The sequence below is a fragment of the Salmo salar genome, chromosome 02 (genome assembly GCF_965601325.2).
Source record: "Salmo salar chromosome 02, fSalSal1, whole genome shotgun sequence".
In the NCBI taxonomy this organism is placed as follows: domain Eukaryota; kingdom Metazoa; phylum Chordata; class Actinopteri; order Salmoniformes; family Salmonidae; genus Salmo; species Salmo salar.
Window position 1 is genome coordinate 13,611,162 of NC_138292.1, and position 12,921 is coordinate 13,624,082.

General features: G+C 41.1%; 1 protein-coding gene across 1 annotated transcript in view; it reads left to right on the forward strand.

Moving 5' to 3' along the window:
* The first annotated feature begins 3,092 nt into the window (after positions 1 to 3,092).
* The window catches only part of ctnnb1 (catenin (cadherin-associated protein), beta 1), a 32,539-nt gene continuing 22,710 nt past the window's right edge, over positions 3,093 to 12,921 (forward strand). The window contains exon 1 of the mRNA XM_045696240.2: positions 3,093 to 3,297. The gene's annotated coding sequence lies outside the window, so the exon portion shown is untranslated. The remainder of the gene's footprint in view (positions 3,298 to 12,921) is intronic.

The following is a 12,921-nucleotide window of genomic DNA, read 5'->3' on the forward strand; positions in this document are numbered from 1 at the left end:
TGTGACCTGTCAGGCACCATGTTTTGCAGTGATATGCACGGTGTCTCCAGTGCGCATTCACAGCCCAGTGCGTCCTGTGCCAGCGCCCCACACTTGCCGGGCTAAAGTGAGCATCCAGCCAGGACGGATTGTGCCAGCCCTACGCTCCAGACCTCCAGTGCGCCTCCACAGCCCAGTACGCCCTGTGCCTGCTCCTCGTACTCACCCTGAAGTGCGTGTCACCAGTCTGGTGCCACCTGTCCCAGCCCCACGCATCAGGCCTCCAGTGCGCCTGCCTGGTCCGGGGTGTCCTGTTCCTGCTCCCCGCACTCGCCCTGAAGTGCGTGTCACCAGTCTGGGACCACCTGGCCCGGCTCCACACACTAGGCTTCCAGTGAGTCTCTCCAGTCCGGTGTGTCCTGTTCCTGCTCCCCGCACTCTCCCTGAGGTGACCACTTGGTCCCATTCTTCAGACAGCCGTGACAAAACTACCTCAGTTATAGATATTTTAACACGTGTATCTTTTGATAACAAATAGTTCATTTATTAGCAATAACAATTAAAATACTGCACTTCCGCAATATTTCTGCTGAACTAGTTGTAATTAGTATATTACAAAGCAGAGATTCTTAGCCATGACATTTATTTATCAACTCTAAATATAGTTGATAAATAAATGCCATTGCAAAGAGTCACAGCTTTGTAATCCCAGCTTTGTAATATGCATGCCAAAACCCTGACCATGAAGCCAGCTAGTTATTCAAGGAAACATGTAACTATAATCTGTCCTCTCTCATAATGTAAATTCATACAAGTTAAAACCACCCACTGAGTCGAGACAGAAACAAACTGGCTATAATGAGAAAGTAATCACCTCATTTTTCACTGCTCTAATAGAAAAACTGATCCCAGATCTAGGTACGCTAACGGCCCAGAGCTAGACTTAAACAATGTTCCGTTGAATGCAGAATATTTGTCTTCAAATATGTAAGGCCTGAAAAAACTCTGAAGCTTGTACAGGCACACAGAACAGGACGTTACAAACAAACCCAGGATAGAGAAAATACAAAAACAACTGAACGTGAAGAACTCCGATTTATAACAGTTACACAAATCAATGCCCTAGCAGAGAAATATCTGCATACGCACCTGAAAATCAATGAACAGATAAATACACTTAGTAGCAAGGGACTTTGAGGAATGTTAACTAACCACATTGTGCTGAAGGTATTTGGGAAGGAGAGAGAGAGAGAGGGAGAGGGAGAGAGTTAGAGAGAGAGAGAGAGTGTCACGTCCTGACCAGTAAAGAGGTTATTTGTTATTGTAGTTTGGTCAGGACGTTGCAGGGGGTGTTTGTTTAATGTGTTTCGGGGTTTGTTGGGCAATATTCTATGTTAGTCTATTTCTATGTCTGTGTCTAGTTTATCTATTTCTATGCTTAGTTTATTGGTTTGACCTTCAATTGCCTCTAATTGAAGGTCCTATTTAGTAGGGGTGTTTTTTTCATGGGTTTCTGTGGCTAGTTGTTCCGTGTGTGTAGCTGTGTGCCTCACAGGACTGTTTTTAGTTGTTGTTGTTGTATTAAGTGTTTATTTTGGTTTTCTTCTGAATAAAGAAGATGAGCATACACATTCACGCTGCACCTTGGTCCCATCTTTACGACAAACTTGACAGAGAGAGAGAAAGAGAGTAGGCTATGCCAGGAAAAAGTGAAACCAAAGGTTTTTAACAAATGTCTCCATTTGCTGGAAGAAACAAAATAAAAGACAAAGAAATCAGTGTCTCAGACCGTCTCAGACCGTCTCAGACCTTTGGTGGAGAAACATTTCTGATGAGGAGACTTGATCACAGGATTAGAGTTAAAGGCGGAGGACTAGTGTCCAAGGAGCCCTAGAACATCAACATTTGCCTAATCCACTAGTACTGGAGGTTATGGGCTCCTCAGACAGAAAAATACTCAGAGCCTCTCGGCCTGAAGCAATTAGCATAACATTAGGACTTTCCAACAAAGTGCATTATGCTCTTATTGGTTTAGTTTCTCACCAGGTCTCGTGTAGCTTTGGTATCGCACACAGAAGAAAGCCTCTAAACGTCAATGTGGTTGTAGGTTTTTGTCTTTTTTAAGATGGCTGAGTTCTATGGGGGCATTGAAGTGAGTTGGGCTCTATGGCTATTTCAGTGACAGCAGGGGATGCCGTGTGTAGATGTGCACAAGCCCCTAAATGTTGGATAGAATAGACATGTGCTTTACTTTAAATGTTCTGTGTGTGTGTGTGTTTTTATCAAGTGCTAACCAAGCGCATGTAACCAATTGTCCAGGTTTTTACAGCCTTTTGTTTTGGCACTACCATAAAAGTTTATAACAGGAATAAGGTCCCACATTTTACCCTTGTTTTGATACCCAGTTTATCTGAACTCAACCACTAATTGACCCAGTTGCATCCAGGCATTTCAATTGAAATTATCTGAACTAGAAAACACAATTGAATAGTCTGTATATGCAGAGGAGATTCATTCTGATCTTCTATTTTAATTTCACATCATTTCATAACAGCCTGTTTGGATTAAAAACCTACTGAAATACCGTACTACATGGTGAGATAGGAAAACTGAGTATTTTTGCATTTATTGCGTTGCCGTTCAGTATTGAGAAAATACACCACTGAAGATATACATTTTATTCAATCAAATATATCCTCTCAATAATATCAGAAACTGAATAAAACTGTTTTGATAGGTCAACATTGTTCATGAAGACGCTAATTATGTATCAGCACAATAGGCTTTAGTATGAATGTGTGTCTAAATGAAAACCCGATGAGGGGGAGTATAAGTGATTCACAACAAAACATTGTATATTTTGTGGAATGTATCTAAAGGTGAAGTAAATAGCAGTAGAAGAGAACAGTGTTATGTGTGTCTGTGTGTAGTTTTAGTTTCCCATGGATTGTTTAAACATTTTAATCTAAGAGAGTTTCTTCCCTGGTTCAAAGACCATACTGTGCACAGTTGGGGGGCATCAAAGCTCCAAGTCGACAGAATTAGGAAAGAAAAGCTGCATCTTCAATACGCTGGCTCAGAAATATCACAAGGGCACACTACCAGACACCCAATATTCCTCTCCTGAACCTCTCGCTTGATGATTTACCATTTTCTTACCTGAGTGAGTACCATTTCAGCGGAGAGAAAATGGAGACAATTCTTTCCTCCTTCACTCAGTATGGGCTGGCGGACATGTTGGATTTGGGATCAGAGCTGAGCTGAGTCGGCCTCACAGTTTGGTGTCCTGGGTCTTTAGTGAGAGTACAGCAGCGCTGGGTATGTTGAAAGAATGACTTATTTTGATATTGCTGAAAATAATGTGCTCTATCTATCCATCTAACACAACACATAGTGACAGAGAATCAGGCTTTGACTGCAGGCAGGGTAACATTGTGCTGTGTGCTTGCTTGGACATGACTTATGCCATTGTAGCCTACAACTGGGAATTGTATGGTAAAATGTCTGACCCAAGATGAGGTTGCTATAGTTACAGTGAGTGTTTACTTTAACATACTCGAGAAAGTGAGGACGTGATTATAGCCTTTCACCGGATTCAGTCCTGATGTCATATGGACAGGTTTGTGCAGGTCTTCATCTTATTGTGCTATGCATGTGGGAACCCTGAGACCTGAGGCTGTTGAGGCCAGCCTAGATCTGTCCTCTCTCTACTCTCTGTCTCAATTCAATTCAAATTGATTTATTGGCATGGGAAACATATGTCTACATTGCCAAAGCAAGTGAAATAGACAATAAACAAAAGTGAAATAAACAATCTCTCTCTCTCTCTCTCTCTCTCTCTTTCTCCCAGTCTGTCAGTAATACACACTTATTATAATGTTTTATTGTATTTTATTTAACCTTTATTTTACACTAGTTGTAGGGAGAAGGGTCATTTAGGAGATGGCTTCATGAATTAGCAGTAATACTTGCATTACTTGCCTTAGCACCGTGGAGTATTGCTGAACCCAGTGGGCCATAGTTATTTACGCTGCTTGCATTGGACAGGATAGGATGGGAAACTATGATTGGTGTCAAATAATTAGTGCAGTGAGAATCTTGGCTGTACTTACACAGGCTCCAGATCAGTTCTAGCTGATGGGGTGTGAAAGGGGATTGTTACCTTACTGTGTCTTCCCTTTCTCTCTCTAAATAATGCAAAATGTGTCCATGGTGGGCGTGAGGACAACGGCTCTTACATACTGAGAACCCAATTATATGAATGTCATGACAATTTTACCTGCCTAGGTGACACGCCAGCCTTAAACTAATGGTGTCTCATTAGCCCTGTTCTGTGAGTCTTATTTTGGTCGGATGAGACGGAAGCATTAACAGCTGTTTTCTCATCAGCTGCTAGGTGAACCTCTGTCATGGCTGTTTAGAGGCAGATAGATTACTACTGTGGCATACTTATGACGGCCAAATTAGAAAATACGATTTTCATGCATAATGCACTTCCTCAAACAAGACTGGATACACTTGACAATTATTATTATTATTTATTTTCTTTATTTTTTAGTATGCAAGTTGCAAAACAAAAATAAATGAAATGCACTAACATTGCATTTTAGGGAGAAAAACTTGACTATGTAACGGTAAAATGAAATTCAGATTTTTACAATAAACAGGATTATCTTTAATCACATTCTACATGTTGAATAATTTCATTATACACAGTTTCATGTGTGCTATTTCATAACCTGTAAGGCTCTGGAAATGTTCATAGTTATTGGTGGAACACATTTATTGAACAGAAAATAACCATCATCTGGATTACATGAATGTACAATTATCTATGACCATTGATTCCTCATACAAGTGTTTCCTGTTTTTTCTGTATTAAGCCTCTGTAGTCCTTGTCAATAAAATACATATCATTATGGTCTATGATTTACTGTATCCAAATACAGTGTCTTATTGAAAGATGCAGTATATTCTCCATCATATCAAATAGTTCATGTATTTAAAGTTGACATCAATTTGATTTTGACTGCATTGCCAATAGTCCAAGTAGTTCCCTCCCCTCTTGTAAATATATTATGTTTCTATGATAGGTTATGTTTCTATGGAGGGTATGTTCTATGGATAGGTTACATTTCTATGGATAGGTTATGTTTCTATGGAGAGGTTATGTTTCTATGGATAGGTTATGTTTCTATGGATAGGTTACATTTCTATGGATAGGTTATGTTTCTATGGAGAGGTTATGTTTCTATGGATAGGTTACGTTTCTATGGAGAGGTTATGTTTCTGTGGATAGGTTATGTTTCTATGGATAGGTTATGTTTCTATGGAGAGATTATGTTTCTGTGGATAGGTTATGTTTCTATGGATAGGTTACATTTCTATGGATAGGTTATGTTTCTATGGATAGGTTATGTTTCTATGGATAGGTTATGTTTCTATGATAGGTTATGTTTCTATGGATAGGTTATGTTTCTATGGATAGGTTATGTTTCTATGGAGAGGTTATGTTTCTATGGAGAGGTTATGTTTCTGTGGATAGGTTATGTTTCTATGGAGAGGTTATGTTTCTATGGAGAGATTATGTTTCTGTGGATAGGTTATGTTTCTATGGAGAGGTTACATTTCTATGGATAGGTTATGTTTCTATGGATAGGTTACATTTCTATGGATAGGTTATGTTTCTATGGATAGGTTACATTTCTATGGATAGGTTATGTTTCTATGGATAGGTTATGTTTCTATGGAGAGATTATGTTTCTGTGGATAGGTTATGTTTCTATGGATAGGTTACATTTCTATGGATAGGTTATGTTTCTATGGATAGGTTACATTTCTATGGATAGGTTATGTTTCTATGGATAGGTTATGTTTCTATGGAGAGATTATGTTTCTGTGGATAGGTTATGTTTCTATGGATAGGTTACATTTCTATGGATAGGTTATGTTTCTATGGATAGGTTACATTTCTATGGATAGGTTATGTTTCTATGGATATTCCTATCCAGTGTATATTATTATGTGCTGAAATATATTGCTGAGGAGTCTGCTTATCTATCAGTATCTGTCTGCTCTACATAGGGACCCAGAATCCATGTCATAATGTACAGAGGTGTACTGCTGAAACGCCATTCACCTCCATACCTCTGTCGGGGAGTAGTGAATAAAATGACTTTAACAATCTCTTTACATTTGTCCCCAGTACTGTAATAATATATTAATTGGATATACAAGATGTATACTTGGTGTTTTCTTAAGAATATTGTGTATATAATATACTGAACTGGATTTGAGTAGAAGTAGACACACACTGGGGTCAAATAGGCTACTGCTCATTTACTGGCTGAATACTTCTATTTAATATTGCTAAATAGATGTTTTAGGACCAATACATTGTGTGAAGTAACCTGCGAAAAACAATGGTTCAGAACTAATGTAACAACCTTTTTTTAAAGATTTTATTTGATTGATGTCTTTAATTAAGCCCTTTATCTTTAAGTCTCTGTGCCATTTGAAAACCTGAATAAAGCTGACTTTTCACTGGGCTACTCAGCACTGGCAGTCTGTGACATTTCCAACACCAGCCAGGCTCAATGATGTAGCCGTCTATTCCTAATGCATCTATCCTAACCTGCATGCCTGACTAGTTATGGCTGGATTCTAATCCTTTTCACATTTGAAGATGGATGCATGCAGCCTAGCTGTTCCCTTTTCAGACGTTCAAGCTGCAGCATTTCACGAGATATGTGACATGTGACCTATAGTAATTTGGCTAGGTTAAGTGCTGTTTTCCCCAATATGTGGCCCATGAAATAGGATACAACAATCAATCGGCTATAACATCGCTGCATTAAATTAGAAATGTATTTTTGTATTTTTTATTTTGTTATTGAATTACATACATACCCGACCAAATAATGTACGTGAACAGGAATTAAAAAGATCGCAGTGCAGCAGGAGCTCAGGGCTATACATTATTCATAACATTCTAGATTATCATTTGAGAAATGTAAACAAACTGTCAAGGGGGCCAATAATACAAAGTAGGCCTACCAAATGAGATAATATAATTGGAGGATAACTATATTGACTAAAACTGACATATGCCATTAGATATTCAATCAGGATTCACATTTTTGCTGACAAAAACAATTATAATTGTTTATAACTACAGTAACTAACTAGTAACTAGAAACTACAGTATGTCCTAATTAATCACATTATGTGTCTTTGTTACTGTGATTAACAGCATAGTTGAAGGTACCTTATATGGTGAAATGCATTGCCATGGACTGATATTATTTACCTTTACAATAACACTGTGTGGCTAATGCCACACTTAACGGAAATTCAACACTTAATGTAAATGTTTAGATGGAAATATAGAAGATGCATGGTTTATATATATATAACAGTTGAAAATGGATTTGAACACTGATGAATCATGGAAAATACAGGTGCATCAGGCTGTTACATTGCTCCAACTAAAAGGTTTACAGTCAGGGAAATGAAAGGACATCAGGAAGTAACAGTAGCATGATGATTCCAGAAAAGCTCTCCCTAACCTCACTCATACCCTGTCCCCCATTCTGTCTCCCTAACCTCACTCATACCCTGTCCCCCATTCTGTCTCCCTAACCTCACTCATACCCTGTCCCCCATTCTGTCTCCCTAACCTCACTCATACCCTGTCCCCCATTCTGTCTCCCTAACCTCACTCATACCCTGTCTCTATTCTGTCTCCCTAACCTCACTCATACCCTGTCCCCCATTCTGTCTCCCTAACCTCACTCATACCCTGTCCCCCATTCTGTCTCCCTAACCTCACTCATACCCTGTCCCCCATTCTGTCTCCCTAACCTCACTCATACCCTGTCCCCCATTCTGTCTCCCTAACCTCACTCATACCCTGTCCCCCATTCTGTCTCCCTAACCTCACTCATACCCTGTCCCCCATTCTGTCTCCCTAACCTCACTCATACCCTGTCCCCCATTCTGTCTCCCTAACCTCACTCATACCCCCCTGCCCCTCCCCCTCCCTCCCCCATTCTGTCTCCCTAACCTCACTCATACCCCCCCCTGCCCCCCCCCTCCCCCCCCATTCTGTCTCCCTAACCTCACTCATACCCTGTCCCCCATTCTGTCTCCCTAACCTCACTCATACCCCCCTGCCCCCCCCTCCCCCCCCATTCTGTCTCCCTAACCTCACTCATACCCCCCCCTGCCCCCCCCCCTCCCCCCCATTCTGTCTCCCTAACCTCACTCATACCCCCCCCCTGCCCCCCTCCTCCCCTCCCCCATTCTGTCTCCCTAACCTCACTCATACCCTGCCCCTCCCCCACCTCCTCTCCCGCCCCCTCTCCCTAACCTCACTCATACCCTGTCTCCCATTCTGTCTCCCTAACCTCACTCATACCCTGTCTCCCATTCTGTCTCCCTAACCTCACTCATACTCTGTCTCCCATTCTGTCTCCCTAACCTCACTCATACCCTGTCCCCCATTCTGTCTCCCTAACCTCACTCATACCCTGTCTACCATTCTGTCTCCCTAACCTCACTCATACCCTGTCTCCCATTCTGTCTCCCTAACCTCACTCATACCCTGTCTCCCATTCTGTCTCCCTAACCTCACTCATACCCTGTCTCCAATTCTGTCTCCCTAACCTCACTCATACCCTGTCCCCCATTCTGTCTCCCTAACCTCACTCATACCCTGTCTCCCATTCTGTCTCCCTAACCTCACTCATACCCTGTCTCCCATTCTGTCTCCCTAACCTCACTCATACCCTGTCACCCATTCTGTCTCCCTAACCTCACTCATACCCTGTCTCCCATTCTGTCTCCCTAACCTCACTCATACCCTGTCACCCATTCTGTCTCCCTAACCTCACTCATACCCTGTCTCCCTTTCTGTCTCCCTAACCTCACTCATACCCTGTCTCCCATTCTGTCTCCCTAACCTCACTCATACCCTGTCCCCCATTCTGTCTCCCTAACCTCACTCATACCCTGTCTCCCATTCTGTCTCCCGAACCTCACTCATACCCTGTCTCCCATTCTGTCTCCCTAACCTCACTCATACCCTGTCTCCCTTTCTGTCTCCCTAACATTTATTCATACCCTGTCTGCCTTTCTGTCTCCCTCTCTTCCTGTCTTGCTCTCTTCCTCACTGTCTCCCTCTCTTCCTAACTGTCTCCCTCTCTTCCTAGCTGTCTCCCTCTCTTCCTCACTGTCTCCCTCTCTTCCTAATGGTCTCCCTCTCTTCCTAGCTGTCTCCCTCTCTTCCTCACTGTCTCCCTCTCTTCCTAATGGTCTCCCTCTCTTCCTAGCTGTCTCCCTCTCTTCCTCACTGTCTCCCTCTCTTCCTAATGGTCTCCCTCTCTTCCTAGCTGTCTCCCTCTCTTCCTCACTGTCTCCCTCTCTTCCTAATGGTCTCCCTCTCTTCCTCACTGTATCCCTCTCTTCCTCACTGTCTCCCTCTCTTCCTAATAGTCTCTCTCTCTTCCTAGCTGTCTCCCTCTCTTTCTCTTCTTCATTTTCTCCTCCTGTTCTACTTCTCCTCTTCCTTCCCTCCATTTTGTTTCAGGGGCATGAGGCAGAGTGGTGAATCTATACAGTAGGCTACAAACTAACTCTCCTATTCTGAATGCCAGAGGGCCTGCATTAATTACTACCCTTCTCCCTTCATGTGTGACAGTGCACAACTACGCTATCCAACACACAACACTGTACTGTATGTATGAGTGTGTATGTGTGTATGTACGTGTCAGTGTGTGAGTGTGCACTTGGGTATGTGTGTTACTGTGCAGTGGGGTTGTATGTTTGTTTGAGAAGGGGTGTGAGCTGTGTGTGTGTGTAATCCCAAGGTAGCACGCAGAATGAAAGCAGATTACAGTTGTGAGTGACCAGTTCCAGGCATTCTAATGTTATTGATTAAAAACAGCAGGGGGTCCAGGCACTGAGCCCTGCTGATATTCTCTCCCCTGCCACTACAAAGTCACACTTTGTGTAGATATCATCTAATTCTCTTAGAGGACTGTATGAAAGTAGTTGATTGGCTTGAGGCATTAAAGTCTGTCTGGGTTTAAATTTGAATTAGAATTTTCCTTCACTTCCTGTAAGCATATACATCTAGTCGTTCTCTTATGTGCAAGAATATTTGTTGTTATCCTCGTTCGCTAATATCGTACTGTAGCTAGAATATAACACTTTGCTGATGATCCAGTTATAATACATTATAAGACTAATATAATGTCTAATTATGATCTCCTAATGATCATGACCAAATATCAGCCATTTCGAGTTAGCTGTGTGTGTGTGTGTGTGTGTGTGTGGTGTGTGTGGGTGTGTGTGTGTGTGTGTGTGTGTTGCGTGTACGTGTGCATGTGTGTGTTTCCAAGTGTGTACATGTTAAAGTTAGCATCAGTTCATATGAGGAGACAGTATGGGGGTTGGGTGGACTGAGTGTTCAGCTGGAGCTGCTGCTAGCAGCCTTCACTGACTGAACCAACTCACTTTGAGGTTAGTGTGAACACAGCAGGGGTCTCTCTACAAAACCCATGGACAAATGTCATCAGTCCTGAAGCCTCCCCCAGTCTCCCTCTGCCTCCCCCTTTCCTCCCCTCTTCCTCACCCAGCCCTGACCAATCAGCTTTATCAGGCCTGTGTTATTGCAAAGAGACAGGACAACAACAACAACAACAACAATAACAACAAGTAGAGAGAAAACGGAGATATAGAGGGAATGTGTGTGTATCTTGTAAACAGCTGTTGAGACGATAAGTGAAACACAGTGAATTGGGTTCAATGAGAAGAAGAATCTCTGTAGTTATGTTCAAATGTATTCTCTCTTCCTTCCCCCCATTATCTTATCTCATAAGACCAAGATTGTGGCGGCAACAACAGGTAGAGTTAGCAGTGTAACAACAATCATTAACTCTAAGCTCATTCCATCTGTTTCCATTGCTAGAAGAAGGAAATGTTGACTGGAGAGATGGAGGGATGGAGAGATGGAGGGATGGAGGTGATGGAGGGATGAAGGTTATGGAGAGATGGAGGGATGGAGAGATGGAGGGATGGAGGGTTGGAGGTGATGGAGAGATGGAGGGATAGAGAGATGGAGGGATGGAGAGATGGACAGATGGAGGGATGGAGGTGATGGAGGGATGGAGAGATGGAAGGATGGAGAGAAGGATGGATGAAGGAAACAAGGAGTGCTCTTGGTTTTAACTTAACAATTATCTTTCATGTCGGTATAGCTAGCTAGCTAGCTGAAATTACCAGTTCTCCTCACTGGAAGCCAATTAGATTTCTGTCCATGAGTGTTTTAATCAGTAGTGGTGGTAATTGGGAACCCCCTGCTGTGTGTGTGCGGCTGGGGACAGAACAGAAGATGGAGGCACAAAGCCACACATGGATGTGCAGGCAGCCATATTGGGCTTCAGACAGGAACAATTACATGATGCTTACAAAGATTGAGATATATGAAAGACTCAAACAAACAATCCGCTGTCTAATAGTCAGATGGTCTGCTGTATATCAATGAAAGAAAAAAGTCATGTTCATTGCAAAACTTTTGCGAATCAGGGAGAAGTTAGAAAACTTGTGCTTGGGTTGCAAAATTCCAGTCATTTAAAAAACGTTCCCCCGGTTTTCCAGAAATCCTGGTTGGAAGATATCCGGAATTAGGAGGGAATCTTTTGCAGAAAGTTACCAGGTTTTTGCATCCCTACAAATGATTTGGAAGTGTAGAGGCTGGAGAGGTTTACTATGGTGCATTTCTAGCTGCTTACAGCAATGTGATGTGATTAACTTACTTTTCATTGAGGAAGATGAAGGGTGTGAGGGTATGATGTGATGGTGAATGTCGTAAAATAGATATCCATATTATTATAATGTAAAAAAGATATCCATAGTATTTCAATGTAAAAGAGATATTCATATTATTATAATGTAAAAAAGATATCCATAGTATTATAATGTAAAAGAGATATCCATAGTATTTCAATGTAAAAGAGATATCCATAGTATTACAATGTCAAAGAGATATCCATAGTATTTCAATGTAAAAGAGATATCCATAGTATTTCAATGTAAAAGAGATATCCATAGTATTATAATGTAAAAGAGTTATCCATAGTATTTCAATGTAAAAGAGATATCCATAGTATTTCAATGTAAAAGAGATATCCATAGTATTATAATGTAAAAGAGATATCCATAGTATTTCAATGTAAAAGAGATATCCATAGTATTTTAATGTAAAATATATATCCATAGTATTTTAATGTAAAATAGATATGCATAGTATTTTAATGTAAAATAGATATCCATGATATTTCAATGAGACTCACCTGGATGAATATAAATGATGTGGGCTCTTTTACCCATCCTTCCTACTCACTTCTAACAATTTACTATTTACTACTTATCTTTGTCAGTAGTACATGTTTTTTTTTTATCTTGTATGTCTGTCAATCACAACATTGTAAGGAATTGTCATTATTACAGTATCCTGACATTCTCTGTGGAATAGGTGAAGGTCAAATCTTTTGTCTGGTGCTGTAAAACACAGTGAGAGGACATATTGAAGGAGATGTTGTATTTAAGACTAAGAACAATGTCAATATACCTCCACAGCTTCTATATAAAAGACGATCGATGTGTCTATCTGCTGACACAGTTGTTGCCACGGACAGAACCCATACACTCAATTCATAGCCAGTATCTTCCATCATATAATTAAAGTCATTTTCTCCTCATTTTCAGCTGCTGTTCCTCGCTGCAATTTCTTACAATCATGTTTCATAATGTTGAAAGTCAGCTGTATGGAGAGAAATAGAGCTGTGGCATTTGCAATTTGCAAGATTTAATTAGTTATACTCAATACACAATCACTCCCCACTTGTTCTCTCTGCGAATAATATTTGTCACAGAAGA